At 38.6% G+C, this 17019-nt stretch overlaps 1 protein-coding gene across 1 annotated transcript in view; it reads left to right on the top strand.

The window, feature by feature from the left end:
* WWOX (WW domain containing oxidoreductase) overlaps positions 1–17019 on the top strand; it is a gene marked incomplete at both ends in the record, with an annotated part of 468452 nt that overhangs the window by 280012 nt on the left and 171421 nt on the right. The window lies entirely within an intron of this gene.

The following is a 17019-nucleotide window of genomic DNA, read 5'->3' as shown; positions in this document are numbered from 1 at the left end:
CTAACCTTGCAACAACCTAGTGACATCATCATTTTTCACCTTATTCCTTTCTCATGGGGTATGTCTTCACAATAAGCCTGGGGTGAAAAGGTTTCCTCCGCAGGCAGACAGCCTGCATGACAAATGTGCTGAGGAGTCAAAGAAAATTTTAACCTGCCCTACCTAGCCGGAGTCTCTTCTTGCATCGAAGAGCAAAGTGATAAATGTTTTTCTTCAAAATCAGAGAGGGGTGTAAAGGAGAGGCAGGAGAAGAGGAAAAGTAGGATATGCTACGTATCATTTTGTGCTGAATGGGTCTGTGTATCCTCAGGTAAACAAGCAGTGCAACTGACCCCTTGCATCTTGATTATAGTGTTCCTGTGATGGAAGGCTCTTTGTTTTAAAAATCCGTGCAGTATTTCTTCATTAAACACATCTATGCTGTCCTCACCTTGGCTGCATTAGGGAACTGTGGTTTTGTCTGTGCTTTTTAAATACTTTTACCCCATTGCTTTGTGCCCTCACCATGTTGAAAACGTTTTCACACAGAACTGGCGTCATGGTAATTTGGTGAAGATTTCCTCTCACTCTAACACGATGTCTGATTATCCATAGATGAGCTGAAATTCCATAATGTGTATTGCATTGAGTCCTAGACTAAAGTCAGGTATAAGTAAGGCTTAAGTATTCAGGTCCTCATGTACGAAACGCTCAGCTTAAGAGCAGTGATTTAAAAATTATATGTAACTATAAAGTATAAAATGAACTTAAGAGTGCAGTGTAGCCATAGCTGTGTGATATCTGTGGGGACTTTGTGTTGTGAAATGAGAAAAGATACGCTCCAAGAGTTTATACAGCAGCCTCTGGGTGGCATACAGGGAGGGCTGAAATCTTTGCTGCAGTGTCAAAGTCCAGATGGAGGTCTGCAGACCTGAGTCTGCTCTTGGGTGGTGTTTGTGTGCATCCTGGGGTAGCGCTCTGCCCCACTGCTTTGCTGTGATTTGTAAAGCACATGGTAACAGCATAATGATGTGTGCGTATGTGCATGTATAGCACACATGTACAACCAGGGCTGTAAGCCTACCAAAGCTCCAGAAGAAGCAAGAGGTGTAATCTACAGCGCTGTGTAGCTTGCTATGCATCATAGAGAAGAGTTTTCAAATATTTTAATTGTCACATTAAGATTTCAGATCTAGAATCATTGTGATTGAACAAATAGGCTTTTAGCTTGTTTAAGTTAGAATAAAAGTCAGCGTTTCAAAGCTGTGTGGTGGGAATAGCTCATAAATGCAGCATTTTTCCCCTTAGGGATATAATCAGAATGCACAAAAATCCCTGTAGGAAAGACAGTCATAAATTAGAAAGAAAAAAAAGCTAAACAGAAGCATCGTATTGCCGGATATTAAGCTGGAGGTATGCTAAAAGAACCCCGTCCTTGTTTGTAAAGTTGTGAATAAATCTGTTAAAAATAATTGAATTTATATTTAACTTGAAAAACAGGGTAAGATCTTTTATTCCACACTTATAAGTTTGAATACACTTTCAGTTGCTCTTAGTTATCTCAAATTAAATCTTAAATTGAGCTTGTGGTTCTGTGAATTAATACTCTGGCCTTTCAGCTGTTTTGCTGAGGTCATTCAAATCTAATGGTAGAAATGGTCACAGGGTCAAGTCTTGGTATGTAGAGTATAGAAATGGTTTAATGATGCCAGCAGATGTTTGCATTCTGCATGTTGGAGTTGTAATGCGCTGGTGGGCTCTGTGAAGGCACTCGATTATCACGTTATTATATCTCCATTCCATCTGAACTGTGAGGGAGGAAATAAGAAAGCATTAAAATAAGGTGAAGGTTCTGCCTTCAACCAACAAAAATAAGCAAAATCAGAGTTAATTTTCTACCTACGCCCTTCTTAACTGTCCCCATTGTGCTTAGTCATTGTCAGGGTCCTGAGAGGTTGCATAAACTTAAATAAATCGACTGCAGATGGCTAGAAAAATTGAGACGCATAAGAATGACTTTGAAATGCTTTGGGTTTGCTTCGTATAAATCAGAACTTAGGTATTACATTTACAGACTTTATCTGTACTCCTCTGTTAATGCTGTAATTCCATAAAAGGTTGGAAATACCCACGAATATGAAAATATTAATAACCAAGGAGTGAAAAAAACATTCAGTGCCAGGCAGGTTCTAGCATATGTGCTCAATGCTGTAAGTATGAATTAGGGCAGACTTTGTATAAAAATATTATGAGAACTGGATATGTAATATGCAGTTGTCAGATTTAATGAGTTGTTAATTATAAAGGTATTAAAAATCATGAAAACAAACAGAATTGCAAACTGCAAAAGAAGTAAGAACTTTTAAATGCAGAACTGCAATCTCAATGTGCTTTTGTTCTTTTTTGTTTAAATTTGACCTCTATTCCACCTCTTCCTAAAACACGTTGTTATGAGAGGGCTTGTGTTTTTCCACTCAGAAACACAGCATAGCCAACATCACTAAACAGAAGGGATCCCAGGACGGCTGCGTTCCCAGAGTTTGTTTTTTAATGACATTTTGCAAAACCATATTCCCAGGCTAAAAATCATCTATGAACTTACATCCTTTCCTTGGTAGCAATTTTAAAAATAATCGTATCATGCTTCTAAAAGCAAATAAATGAAGCATGGTTGCACGCTGATGAGCCTTTTGTTGAGCCGTTCCGTGCAACAACAGTATGGGATATTTACTGCTGCTGTGATTTTTGTTTGCCATCTCTCCTAGTTCATCACTGCCACCGTTCTCCTTGATCTGTACAGATAATTATAGCCAGCCATTTTGTTATTAAGGATGTAGCCGTAACAGCTCTTCACAAACACACTATGATTTGAAGCTACTGCACTGTGAGTTTATTCGGTGATAATGTGTGGAGTGGACTTGAAGTGGAACTGCATAGCTGTAAATCGCGGTAACTTTTGAAATCAACGAGGGCTCAATATTGTGTCATATGGGACACGCAGTGTGTATGATGTGTATTTCAAAGGCTGCCTTCAAACTCTACTTTCATTCTAAAAAGATTTGTGCGCGTCAGTGTTACTTGTGCTTGCTGCAGAGGGCAAAGTGTGTCTGCTGGCTGTCTGCTGTGCCTGGAGCCAGCAGAGCGTAGGAAAGGGGAATGAGCAGCAGTCTTCGGGGTCTTCCATCACTATCATTGCAAATAAATAAATAACCCAAATTCTGATCCCAAAGCCAAATGCTACCTTCAGGTTCACCTCTGCAGTCTTGTTGAAAACAATGTATGAACTAGCAGAGAGCCCTGCGCTGACTTCCAATTCCCCGGTGCTTTGCTGTGCTGCCATTTGTGCCTGTGCATGTGTCTGGGGAAGGGACGGAGGCCACGTCTGAAAGTCATCGACAAAACCTGCCCGAGAGGTAGCACGGTGGAAGTATTAAGAGATCACTCAGAAAGAAGCTGCACTTGAGCCTGCCACCTTGTCATGCCACACGTTACTGTAGCAGGCTGTGGTGAAGTGTGATAAATTTGGTTCTTCTGCACTGGATTATCACTTTGTTGCTTAAGTGGTCTTGTGAAAGAAGGCGACAGCAGTACATAAAGGGCTGTATGATTTAAGTCCATCAACAGCATGCTTTTTCTAATGTGAAATCTTGTTAACATTTGTCAGTGAGGTGATGTGTTTTGACCATGAAGAGATATTGTGCAGGTGGTTGGAATAATTTTGATGTGTTTGGTTTCCCCCCCAATGCATGCTGATTAATCCTGGGTTCATATATCACACCAAATTGGAAAATGCAGCCTACCTGTTTGATGAATGTGTTTTGAAAGATTTAAAGTTTCGTTCGCTGTAACATCAGTGCCCTTGAAGACTTTTTGTGCCAGACCAGGAACAGCACTGCCTGTGTTGGTGGGAAGGGCAGGAAGGCAGCAATGAGCCGCTGTTGTGCATGGGAAGTAGTTTCTGGAAACCTTATTCTTTGTCTAGACCCTGTACGTATAACTAAAGTGTAAGTGTGCCTAAGGTTCACAGTAATAAGTAGCAATTAAATTTGCATTCTTTGCACCTGTGGACTTAATTGTAAAGTTTTGTTTTGCTTCTTTTTTTTTTCTATGTCTTTGTGTGTGGAAATGCGTTGGTGCCCATAGACCTACTAGCATATGACATAGCAGAAATATGTCAGCAGCAAAAAATTGTAAATGAAAATTTCCCCTTCTTCCACCCCACGCAAGCGTAGCAGAATCTAAATACAAGCAGAATCCTGGTCATTATTTGAAAGAAGACAGACTAAAACAAAGAGGCATCATGCTGTGCAGTCAGCTGGTTTGCAAATAGAAGGATAAATATGCATTGCCAGAAAATGGATTATTCTTTTCTTTTTCTTTAAATTCTGTGGGATCTCTCCTTTCTTCTACTGGGAGACCTACAAGGTCGCCAAATTAAACCTTTGTACAATCCAAAAATTGAATCTTAGTACATCCATTTTCCTAATACAATTTCTGCAATACCTATCGGTGCTGACAGTTTTGGTCACATATCTCTATTGTGCTGTTCAGTTTTATTTGACAGTGCAGGATGGCATCAGCATGTATTGGAGGTAACATCTGAGCTGTGGCTGATCTCTTGGGACTGCTGTACTACTTTACCTCCGTGCCATCACAAATGGATGTTTCTGTCATTCCCTAAGATTTCCTCCTGGGTTAGGCATCTTTCTTTAATTATTAATCAAAAGCAATGTAACAATCATTGCAAACAAATGTATCACTGTACTGAAGCAAGTGTGTTAGATGGGATGTTAGTAGTATTAGTAGAACAAGATTTGGATGTAAAGGTTGTGATCTTGTCTTTTTCACATCTGCTTGATACATAAATTATTATGCAAGTTGAAGTATTGTATTTCCCTGCTGCAAAAATAGAAAAATAAATGCAGTAAGCTGGCTTTTTCTACAGCCTTCATACTGAACAAAGGCCAAGTGACTTACGCCAAGCTACTCCTGAGATCTGTGACATAGCTAGGACAAAAATGTCATGAGTTTGAATACAACCATATGTTTACTACTGGAAAAATGAGTGCACAGTTAAAGATATGCAAAATCCCTTTGCTTTTTGCTTGGGTTGAGACTTCATAAACTGCAGTAGTCCTTAATTTTCACATGTACTGGGCATAAGTGGGGCTGTGTGGTTTCCCCATCTCCCGCCTGCTCTTCCTGCATGTGGCATGCTTGCCACTTCAGCTGGCTCATCTGCTGACTAAGGCTGGGCTTCTTCTCTACAAAACACTACTCACTTTCTTGTGAATAGAATCTCAGTATGAGAGATGTGCATATCCACCAAAACAAAGCGATGGGTTCATTTGATTTCCATTCACAGCACTAAATTAATCCCACTGTTGCATATGCAGATGTACAAAGCTGTGACTCTCTCTAATAAAATACATGTGATCCAATCTGAACTGGTTGTATCTGTGAGACATTCATTTAGTACAGAAATTTAATATACTTTTCTTTGATAAAACTCTTATTAGGTGTTGAAAACGTTGCCGTCTTAAACATCAGGCTAAGGGTATTTACTGACTGCTGCAAATCAGACGTTCTATTGAAGATACTTACTAAGCTCTGAAATAAATTATCCTGTATTGTGTGCAATACGTACAGTACAGTACATTGCACTGTGCTTTTGGTTGTTGGTTTTTTTTTCCTCTTGAATTTCTTACAGGTATCAATTTTGACTAAGGTAAATGCAGAAGCTCAAGTCAGGCTGTCTATTTTAACATTAGCATAGCAATATAAAAGCTATGAAAAAGAACATTTCATTCTCATTTCTGTCCAGGCAAGTTATCACAAATGGTCTGACTCTTCAACAAGCCTCTTGTTATTGTAATAACCCTTTTTAATATGCTTTTATTAGAAAAATTGTTTGTGCAACTCTCAGTCACCCTTTTAGAGGCACTGAACGTAGACCTGTATTGCAAAATTAGCCCCCTTGTTCTCTAGCTAACTGCCTGTCTGCTGTATAGGAAGCAGAAAGCAAAGCAAACTTTGCAGAGCAACTGAAAACTGACAGATATGCTGCTCACAGTGAGACTGCTATGAGTTCTTAAGCTGATTGGAAAAATACAAGTTTGTCAGATTATCCCAACTTGATTTTATCTAAGTAAATGATAGCTGTGTAGAAATGACATCAGTTCATAGGTAATTTTAAGTTACCTGTAAAAGAATGCATAGAATAAATTTCTTCTAAATTACTAGCTGTCTTTAATATGCATTCTAGATAATGTACTTCAGTGTTATTCCAAAAGGATTTTTAAAGTGCAAAATTAAATAAAAACTGAATATTTGAATATTTTATTGGTGATTTTAAAAGATAAAACCTTCCAGGAGTTCGCGGAAATAGATGTATCTGTGCATGCCAAGGCACCAGTGCTCTTAAAAAGTGTCAAATTGAGGGTGCTGCTTCTGTTTCAGTGAAGAAACCTTTGAGTTATTTTTATCTGCATGAAACTTGAAAGATGTGAAGTACTGCTGCTAAATCCATGCAAACATCCAAATTACAGGTGCTCCTAATGGGTCTCTCAGAGTCAGATTCACAAGAGACATTGCCAGCTGATGTCATCAAAACATATGCAGAAAACCCGAGTTCTGAGTGGATGATTGTCAAAACCTATGATGAGGGACAGAGGAAGAGTAGGAAAAAGCTCAATTTTGAAGCTGGGAATTCAAGGTTTGATGTCTTGTTCTGCATTTAAGCACTAAAGTAGCACTTAAATGTATAAAAGCTTAAATAAATGTTTCATCTCCCTGATATGAAAAGGACTGGGGTGAATGAAAACATCCCTCCCAAATGCTGGGGTGTCTCACATGCCTTTGTGATGTGAGGGGTGAGGGAGATCCCTCCTCAGGGATAAAACTGAATTTAAAGCTCGTGTTGTACAACGAAAACCCAATGAACCACAGGAAAAGAAAAAAAAAAAAAGAGTAAGGCGACACAGGCAATCTTGGGCTGTATGTAAATTGTTTTATTGTACCTGCTAAATATAACATGAAAACTTGAGAGTTATAAAATTTCACCTGCGCTTATCGAGCTTCGAAGAGATTACCTCTTAACAGAAGTTTCATTTTCATTTCCTCCAACATTTACTGAAGGGAACGAGGGCAGTGACTCCTTTATTTCCTAATCCCAGCCAGCAACTTGCTTTTTTCTGTGTTTTCTGTCATTCCATATGACATTGCATCAAGGCAATTCAGTGCTGCATGCAGTTGAACCAAAAGCAATTTAAGTCAAAAAATGGACAAATATGGATGTCATTTATAAAGCTTGTTCAGAGGTCTCTGACACAGCTCAAAGCCTGCTCTCCTTTTTGGTGCAGCAAGGTTTTTCTCCTTTTATTTCAGAAGCCCAGCAGTGAGGTTTTGCTGGAGCTCCTGAGTGAGCAGCAGACAACAGTTTGCGCTTAGAACAATCCTTTTGTAAGCCGAAAGTCTTTTCATTTCTATTATTTACAGGAACTTCTTAGAAGAAAAATAGAGGACCCAATACAAAAACAAGTGTAGCAGTATCAAGGAAACATGTTGAAGAGTTTTCCTGATTAATTAGCTCACTAGATGAAATCACAATGGCAAATGAAATATCCAGTGTACAAATGTTTCTTCGTGTGATACGTTTTCTTTTCTTGTCCTCGGTGTTCAGTTAATAGGATTCATATGACCTTAGCCTGAGATTTCAAGAAACATTTGCAATTGCTTATAAATGTATTTCTTTATTCTTATTATTGGAGTGTGTTTCAAAACATGCATGTCTTGATAGGAAAATTCAGCAGATAGACCAGTGATAAGTTCATCTGTGCAGCTGTAAATAGCCCTCAGCTCCTCCCTGCTTTCCCCTGGGCCGGGGAGCTGCTCCTGCTTTTGCATTCAACATTACTTTGTCAACTGAACTGTGTTCAACATCACCAGGGCAGATTTATTTTCTTATTTAACATGTGCTGTTGCTGTCTGTCGTCTTCATAATAGTAAGGGGTCATGGCAAAATAGTGCCATGAGAATTATTTTCATTAAGGACATCAAAGGACAGTTTGTAAATGCATCTATTACAATTAATTATAGTATGTACCCTTTGTTTTCCAAAAACATGTTTGTCAGAATGTTCTGTTGGTGAAAATGGATTTAAGGATCCATGTCAGTATGCCTTCTCGATTAATTAAGGAGCTTGGTTTAATATCAGAATGACATCATCATAGTTTCTTGGAACGATTAAAGTAATGAATTGCTTGCATTCCCTTACATTTTATCTTAATTCTAGATCTTTTGCTACACTCTTTTCCAAATACTGAATATATGCAGTAATTATATCTGATAACATGTAAGTAGCTTTATATTAGGTAGTGAGATATAGAATGCAGATAAAGACAGCATAGATTGCTTGTAGTGTATATTACATCTATGTTATAAAGGTAGAATGCTTGCTTCCTGTGGGTTTCAGAAGGGCTCTGGCAGCTTGATGCACTGCTCTGTGCCCCATACAGAGCATGTTATTTCATGTGGCTCCTTGGTTGTTGCAGTCACTTCTGGAGCACAGCACACAGACACAGAACTAAAGAGTTGAAGGAAAGGATAAGCATGCATCTAATCCAATTGAAACTGCCCCATGATATAAATGATGCAGCCATCATTTAACATAATACAAATAGCAGAAACCAGCCCATAAGCCAGCATTTGGGGAGCATTTGATTCTCAAAAAAAAAGAACAGTCCATCTACCTATGCTATACTGAAGGCATTGTCCTACATTGAAACAGACTAATAGTAGCAATTGGAATGGTGCTATAAAATTGTTGCTAATTTCAGATTCTCTCAAGTTTAAAACAAAGATGTGTGCAAGGTGTTGCAGCCCCGGCTGGAAGCCTCACCTCCTGCCTACCAGGGGATGCACCTGAGTGCAGGAGGAGCAGGGTGCCCCGCAGTGCTGGCACTATCCTCTGCTTCCCTATTAAACCTGCTGTTACATGGTGATCTCAGCCTGCCAGATGAGGAGTAGGGATGTCACAGCGGGGGGGGAGGGCTTGCTTTAAACACCCAATCCTCTCAAGGCCTGTACAAAAAGCAGCGAGCACATTCTGCCTCAGGACTGAATACAGCTGACCTCGCAGTTGTCTTTACCATGAAGTTTTGGAGGACAAAGCCCTATGAAATACTAAGTGTTGTCTTACTACAGCATGGCTCCGTGAAATATTCCTCAGCACTGAGCAAACATTACAAGTAACGAATATATTTAATGGAGTGTATTATTTTATTATAGCTAGTTGCTATAATAGGCAGTTAAACCATGATAAACAAAAGAAGCAGAAATGTGATGTACTAGAAGATCAGATCTGTTTCCTCTATATCTGTTTTGTCAACTTGCATTCATCTACTTTCTGTTTTCTTTGGTGGGCAATCATCAAGGCGTGAAATAGCTGCCTTCCCACGTTACCAAGCCATGTAAATTTTGCTTTGGGAATGAGCTTATTTCAGACAGCATTCCTAATCATTGTGCTGGCATGGGAAAGAACACCCAAATAAAACGTTTTAATTCTGAGAGATGACATAATTGAAATAATTTATTAATTGGTGTCTCAGATGAAGTTTAGCATATGAAATAATAATAAAAAATCATAAAAAAGCTAGAAAATAAGCATAATAAAAAATAATTGTGAAAAAAAAATGATTTAGTGACACTCCGATTGTTGATGTAAAGCAGAGTATCATTAAGTGATGTTCTGAATGGACTCAGGTTTATTTTAATGTTAGAATTTACCAGTCTTTGTGTTCTGTCTCTTTATGTAGGTCCAGTGTATTTTCTTTCCTCTAAGAACTGTATCCTATCAATGCTATTGCTGTCCACTATACTCCTAATGGCAAAGTAACACTGAAAGCATAATTACATTTCCTAATTATGTGTAATTAAGCAAAACCCAGATGATGTATTTGGTAAGCTCTTGGAATAGCCAAGGGTCAAGGACTTCTGGAATTTCATAGCATTTCTCTGAATAAGCATGTTATACTGTTAAAGCAAAGATACAGTTTTGTGCAGTCTGTAAACCTGCTTAACAGCTAAAATATATAGTATTCATTTATTTAGCTGAGTAAGGATGGAGTTGAGATTTCCTCCCTCCCGTTTTTAGATTTGTCGTACTTAGCCCAGGAGAAGGGACTTTAAACTCAGCACCATAATGTTCTGCATGCTGACAAGCTAAGTGATATTTATTTTTTCAAACCTTAATCCTTTTGAAACATGGAGAAATAAATACATCCTCTTATCTAGCATATGCCCAAGACTGGAAATAAATTCTTATTTTCTTGTAGTCCTGTACCAATGGTCTACAATGAATAATTTGGGCAGTCTCACTGAATATAATAGGAAGAGCTTCTCTATTACCAGTGATAATTATAAAGCTCATAATGGGAAACCTCCAAAGCCCTACCATCAATCAAGGAAAATAAACAATGGAAAATGATAGGTATATAGAAGTGAAAATGGCAAAACCACATATGGAAATGCAATAGTTTCTGCAAGGTTATAAATCATGGGGGAGTAATAATTGTAAATGTAATTAATATTCCCAGATTAAAACATAACTTTCTAAGGAATTTAGCCGACATTTTTACAGTCAAGAACTGGATGAGTCAGAGCATTAGTAATGGGATTAAGGAGACTTTCGCTTCTAGATCATTAGGTCAAATATGACCCAAGTCTGTAGAGCCTGAAAGTTATCACTTCACAGCTGTGCACTGACCTTTGTAAAAAGATTTGTTGATGTTGGTCTAGACTGCAGCAGGCAAGGGTCTGTGGGCCAAAATCATCCATGCTGCAAGCAGTTTTGTTCTGTGTGAAAACAAAAGAAGTTATGTCAGAACTTGGGTCTGGGAGTGTTAGAGCATCATTATAAGTCCCAGGACGTGTATCGTTCCAGCAGCAGGAGCCAAGAACAAAATGGCCTTTGAGGGGGGATGTCTTGCTCGCTCTCTGGAAGGTTCTCTCTCTTAACATTGCTTATCTTTCATGTTGCTGTCTTCACTGCTGAAACACAACACCCGCCACCTCACCTGTTTGGTCTCCATAAACATTCAGCAAGTGTCAGTGAATGTCAGTGGGCATCATTTTTTCCACATGAAGAATTCATTGACACCCCTTTGTTTCATACACATTTCCATGTCAGACACCATTTTGTCAGACTGTCCCTCTGCTGCCATCTGTCACACAGCAACAAAATGGAATGGAATATTGGGGGAAAGTTCATCCTTTCCTGCCATACCACCAACATCCGCCTCTGATATTGTGGGCCAACAAGAATAAAACAAAAGGTATTACTTTCAGAGCAGCCCTCATAGGAAGGTGGGAACCTTCCTACTGTAAAGTACTGGTATCCAAATTAGAAATACCCTTTTTTTTTTTTTAGCACCTTGTAATTGCATTTTAATCTTACGTGGCCATATATGGAGAAGCTCACGTGCACATGGTACATAGTCTCTTGAAGGATTTGGACATTTGGGCAGGAATTGGAGTTCCTGGAAGTAGTGCATTATGTGGGTGGAGTCCCATCTGTATTCCCATCTCACAGAATAAGATCTAGCACTTCAGAGATCAGTGCTGGGTGTCAAAGGCCTGGAAATGACCTCACTCTTGCATGGTGCCATTCCTCTGCAAAAATTGATAATGTTTTAAATACGTTTGTTTATGCTGGTTGACTTCTGTTCACTTCAGTGAGATCTGGGGATGTTTTAAGGAATATTTGGAGCTTTCTGAAGCTTTTCTATCTATGATAATTTCTGAATGTGCTCTTTGGGAAGGCAGTGAGTTAACTCAGGTTTCCTCTGGGCTGTCTGTATGGTTGAGTGCTCCGGTGCACATTCCTGCTGAGCCAGGTGCAGGACCTGCTCTGAAGTTCAGAAGAGGTTCAGAAACCTCTGCCCTTGCTAGCAGTGCATTGTGCTTACACCTATAAACCCAACAGAGAGCTAGGGTGCCCATGTTCAAGGACAGCTCTATACTAACACGTGCTTTCTGATATGTTTTCCTGATGCTTTCTCAAACATAAAATTGTTAATGAATTAAAAATGCAGTCCTTGAACCAGCTTTGTTTCTCGTAGTTCTTTTTACTGGCCTCTGCAAGATTGCTTGCTGTAAATATGAGACTTTTTCACATGGAATCATAGAGTTGGTTGAGTTGGAGGGGACCCACAAAGATCATCTAGTCCAATTCCCCCATAACGAACAGGGACACCTACAGCTCCATCAGGTTGCTCAGAGCCTGGCTCAGCATGTCCTTGAGCATGACTCTACACAATCAGTACCAAAAACAAATATATTTTTGACAGGTTGAGGAATCCATCAGCAAGCTGAATAACAGCTTTTGTGATGTTGTTCTTTCATATGTACACGGTATTAAATATTTTGCCGGGATATTTCTTACAGAATAGAAAGGTTACAAGAAGAAAAGAGCAATGAAGCACTGGGAACCTGGTTCAGCTCTAGCAAATACATTTTGTTTGCAGTGCTTTGTTTCCTGCTGTGAATTTCATTTACTAGGTACGCATGACACAAAACTTTATTAATTGAGCAAAGAAGCAACACAACTATTATTGCCAGTAACGAATGAGTCACTAAGTTTTCAACGGCAAGTGAAAGATAAATGTAAGCATGTGAGAAGATCTGCAATAGTTATGAGTTCTTCTTAAAAACACATTTAAACTGATCTACAGCGTTCTTGAATAGCTTAATATGCTGTACCGTGTGTGATGTATTCTGGTTTTCAGTCCTAATGCATTCCTAAAAAGAATTTGTTGTAGTAAGGATTAAATGTCCCTTGGGGACTAAAGGCACCACATAGAGGAGGACAGTGAAACATTAGACTTAAAAGTAGGTGCGGTGTAATCGTTAACAGGTCAGTTTGTGCTGAGGTCTGTATAAGATCAGAATGGGAGTTCCAAATTGTCAGAGGCTGATATGGAGCAGAGCTCCTCCTGTCCTGCCCACGTAGAAGAGCCATTGGCAGCCTGCACTGCAGCAACAGTCTCCACTGAAGGAGATCTGCTCAGATATCTTTACTTCTCTCTTAAAAAATTCATATGGTTAATATTTGAGTTTCAGAAAACTGGCCTGCAAGAGAAAGTTCTTCTAAATTACCCCATTTCTGCTAATGTAACAACCTAATGAAAACTTTAATGCTTATGTTTGCATAATCCCAATTCATTTTTTGCTGTTCTGATTATTAAAATTGCTCATTTAAGGAATATCTTTTGTTTTGTTTGAATTCAGCATTCCCTTTAATAAGAGCTGCAAAAATTGTGAGGAAATGAGTTTAATAGACACAGTCTCAAAAAATGGTTAGCTAAGTGGTGCTGCAAATACTCCCAATTTTTCCCTTTGTTCTTCTACATATGTTTAAAGATATTTCTGTTAATTTACAATTTGAAGGGTGGGTGAGGAGCAGAGAGTTTGAAAAATAGATTACTGTCTTCATTAATACAGGTTTGACCTACAAAGTCTTCACGTACTTAATGATTAAAAACCAAAGTACTAAATAATAAATTATAAGAATTTATAGGAGTCATCATCTTGAAATTAGCTTACTGAATGTTCTTATCATAATAAATCTGAGTGGGTGTCTAATTTAGTGGTAGCTGACTAAAATTATATGTTGCAGTCAGATAAAAAAAAAGAAAAAGAAAAAGAAACTTTTGTTTCGAGACAAATGATACGAATTTAATTAGAAGTAACCCCAAAGCCTACTGTATTTTGTTGTGTCTGCTTCACAGAAACTTTGGCAAAACTGGTATGGGTAGAATGAAGATCAATTTCAATTTGTGAATCTGGCAGACAATAACATTTCCTCTTCCTAAGTGATGTTTATGGTAACCGTTCCCTCAACCTATAGCCAACCTAAGCTCAGGAAACAGATGAAAAAATATGTTCTATCTTTTATTCAATATAAGCATAGCAGAATTGTTTGCCAAGGTCCTTTTATGTGATCGTAGAACAATCACTCTCTTCCCTCTTTATCTCTTACTGTTATAAAAGATGTTTTTCAATTCACTTGAAATATATTTCTCCTTACAGATGAATAGGAAAACTCACATTCAGACCATTGTCAGGGCTGGTAGGCTGGAACTAAATTTCAGCTACTGGGAAGCCTTGAAGGAAAACACAGAAAAACAAACAGTAATTTAGGAGGCATATTAAAAGGAATCCTAATGAATATTTTGCTCCAGTCTAGACAGTAGATGATGCAGTACTGTGCCTGTTCTCTGGACAGTCATTCTGAGCTTTTTTCTCTTACTTTGAAGTAAGTGGGTTTGACCACTGTAGAACTAATCTCTGTTTAGTCACTACTTCTGGTGACACACTTGAGATGCTCCATCGAACGAAGCACCGAGACCTTAGTTCGTAAGCAGGCACTAAAATAGCTTACAAGGGGAATTTCTCTCTGCAGCTCATAAAGAGCAGAAAGAGCTGCAGAATGCAGTCAGTTCTGCTTGATCCTTTCCCTCTGCCTTAGTCTCTCACCCTAATTAATTAGAAGGAAATATGCCTTCCAGAAAAGGGGAAAATACCTTAGGGATTTTCAGCAGGAAGTCGTAGCTCTTGTAGCTAAAAGGGAAAAGATTTGTTGTTGTTGTTTTAAATATTAAAATTCTGAAATGTGATTCACTGGTACTTCATTTTTATCATTAGTACAATTCTACAGTGCTAAATGCTGTTGATAATGTTTAAGTTTCTTTATGTAAACATAATTTTTGATGGCATATTCCTAATCAGAACTAGAAAGATCATGTGCCTCAATCATTTTCCCAAAGAGCTCCCAGTGATAGCTTCATCTCTGAGAATGCTGATTAGTCTGGTTTCATTACCTTGTTTCAGAGTATTCAAATGTCAAAAAAAGTCAAAACAAAGATGAGCGTGTACAGATGAAAATTAGATGCATTATTAGATTAGAAGAGCTTATCTCTCTCATTTTCTAAAAAGCACTTACCTGAGCAATCTCCTTCAGTTGTGCCTAATGTGAACCTTTGCCATGCAGCATGCCCCAAACATGAGGTTCTTTACGAGTGCTATATCCCATACATGCTATGAAGTGAAGAGTAGCTTATGTAATTCCTGTGTAACACTGCGTAATCGTTGTTTAACTGGGGAGGAAGATGCCTGTGAAATACTTCTTATTAGCCTAATCATTAGCAATCTGATCCAGTTCTTAGTGAAATCAGTTAAAAACTCCTTAGCAGTGAAGCTGTGCCCCGTTTTCAATATTGGTTTGCTTTTCCATCCTTCAGGTATGATCCTGATTGGTGGCATTTGTTCCTGTAGGTGTTCAGGGCTGGACTGAAGCAGGACCACTAGTACCTAGGTTGGTTAGGTGTGGGAACCAGGTGCAGTCTCCATCAGTGTCCTGGCAGAGATGAGTGCTGGCAGTGTGGTTCACCCCTTAAACTCTACGTGCCTCACAGATAAACAATAAAAAGTGTGGGTGAAGACTGAATCCCAAGGATGTGCAGAGGGGAGTTCTGTGCTCAATTCTGTATCCCTTTTCTTTCATACCTGTGCAGAGTTAATTATAGGATATGGTGATGTTTCTGTGACCAGTAAAATATGAGCCGTGTATTTAGGAGGAGTAATCTAGTGTATAGTGGAAGAGCACAATGGTCCTTTTATAAGAGCTCCCAGTTTTGTAATGCAAGATTTATCACACGTTGATTTCTAAATACTTTTTTTTAGGTATCATTATCATTAGTAATGTGTGTGTTACTTTGAGAGGTTCGGCTCAGCAATTTCTGCGTGTTCCAAACTTCTCGCCACCAACACACAGCTGTGTTGCTGTAACAATGCAAGGTTGTTCTTATGTCACATACTTAGAAATAAAAGAATTTGCATTCAGACTGAATTAACGTAACATCTCCTAAGATTACAGTGGGAAAACCTCAGCACAGGTCGTTCGTACCAGAATTCAGGGATAATTTCCAGCGTGGGCTCTGGAGGTGCTTTCTTACAGACCTGGTCAGTAAGCAGGATGCTGTCTTTTTCCTAATCATTTTGTCACAAGTCAATAATGTAATGAAAAATGATCTGATGAGTTGTTTGCTGTTTTTTTTTCCTGCTTTTGTAAGTTAAAATGCGGATCAAGTAAAATCTTTGTAATACAGATAAAGATACAAGCAGGATAAAAGAAGCAGCACTAAGCAGTATTCAATTTCTTCATTATAAAAGTGGTGATAGTTTTCTTTCCCCTTGCAACTTGAGGTTCCATGTGACACCAGGCATTTGCAGGAATTGTTTTGGCCCACTAACAGCTTGGGAAAGAACAGGAGAGCTGTGTACTGCTGACATCCATTACACTTTGTGCCCAAACACTAACACTCGTGAGATGAGAGAAGTGATAGATTTTTCATTTTTAAAATAAATTAATGAGTGAGCAGTTAAAGTGAGAGAAGGAAGATCAATTACTGCTCTAATTAAATAAAGCCGTGTGGTTCAAAAATATAAACGTACAGTCTGGTGGCCAGGCAGCTTGTTGTTATGTTGGGGTTTTTTTTCCACACCAGTGATATTCTTCAGTCCTGCAAGTTAGTAAAACCAAGACCACTTGCCATAGCTATAAGCTATCAATAAAAATTAATGTACCAGAGGGAATTGAAAGGAAAAAAATGTACTTAAGTGTTCAGGGCCATCGAACCACCCATGCATCCTCTGCGAGTGTGTTCTGGCGATAGAGCTGTTATTGTTGCCATGGGCTGCCATTTAATGTTATTTTCCTAAGTAAATGCCTCTGTGCTCTGATCAAGGACATTGGCAGTAAACCAAGACACAGTCTTCGAAAAAGATGGTGCTGAATGGTGCTGAATACAGTTCAACCAGATCTGGTATCAGAGGATAACTAAAGCCTCTCTCTTTTGAAAGTCAGTTCAAACACAGCTTTAAAATCTTTTCAAGAAGGGAAGAGGCCTTTTCTTTTCCTCTTTTTCCTTTTTTTTTTTTTTTTTTTCTGAAAGATTTTTTTTTTTTTTTTTTTAAGGAATG

The sequence above is a fragment of the Tetrao urogallus genome, assembly GCF_951394365.1.
Source record: "Tetrao urogallus genome assembly, chromosome: 12".
NCBI classification, from domain to species: Eukaryota; Metazoa; Chordata; class Aves; order Galliformes; family Phasianidae; genus Tetrao; species Tetrao urogallus.
Note: the sequence above shows the minus strand (reverse complement) of the source record. Positions and strands in the feature narration are given on the sequence as shown.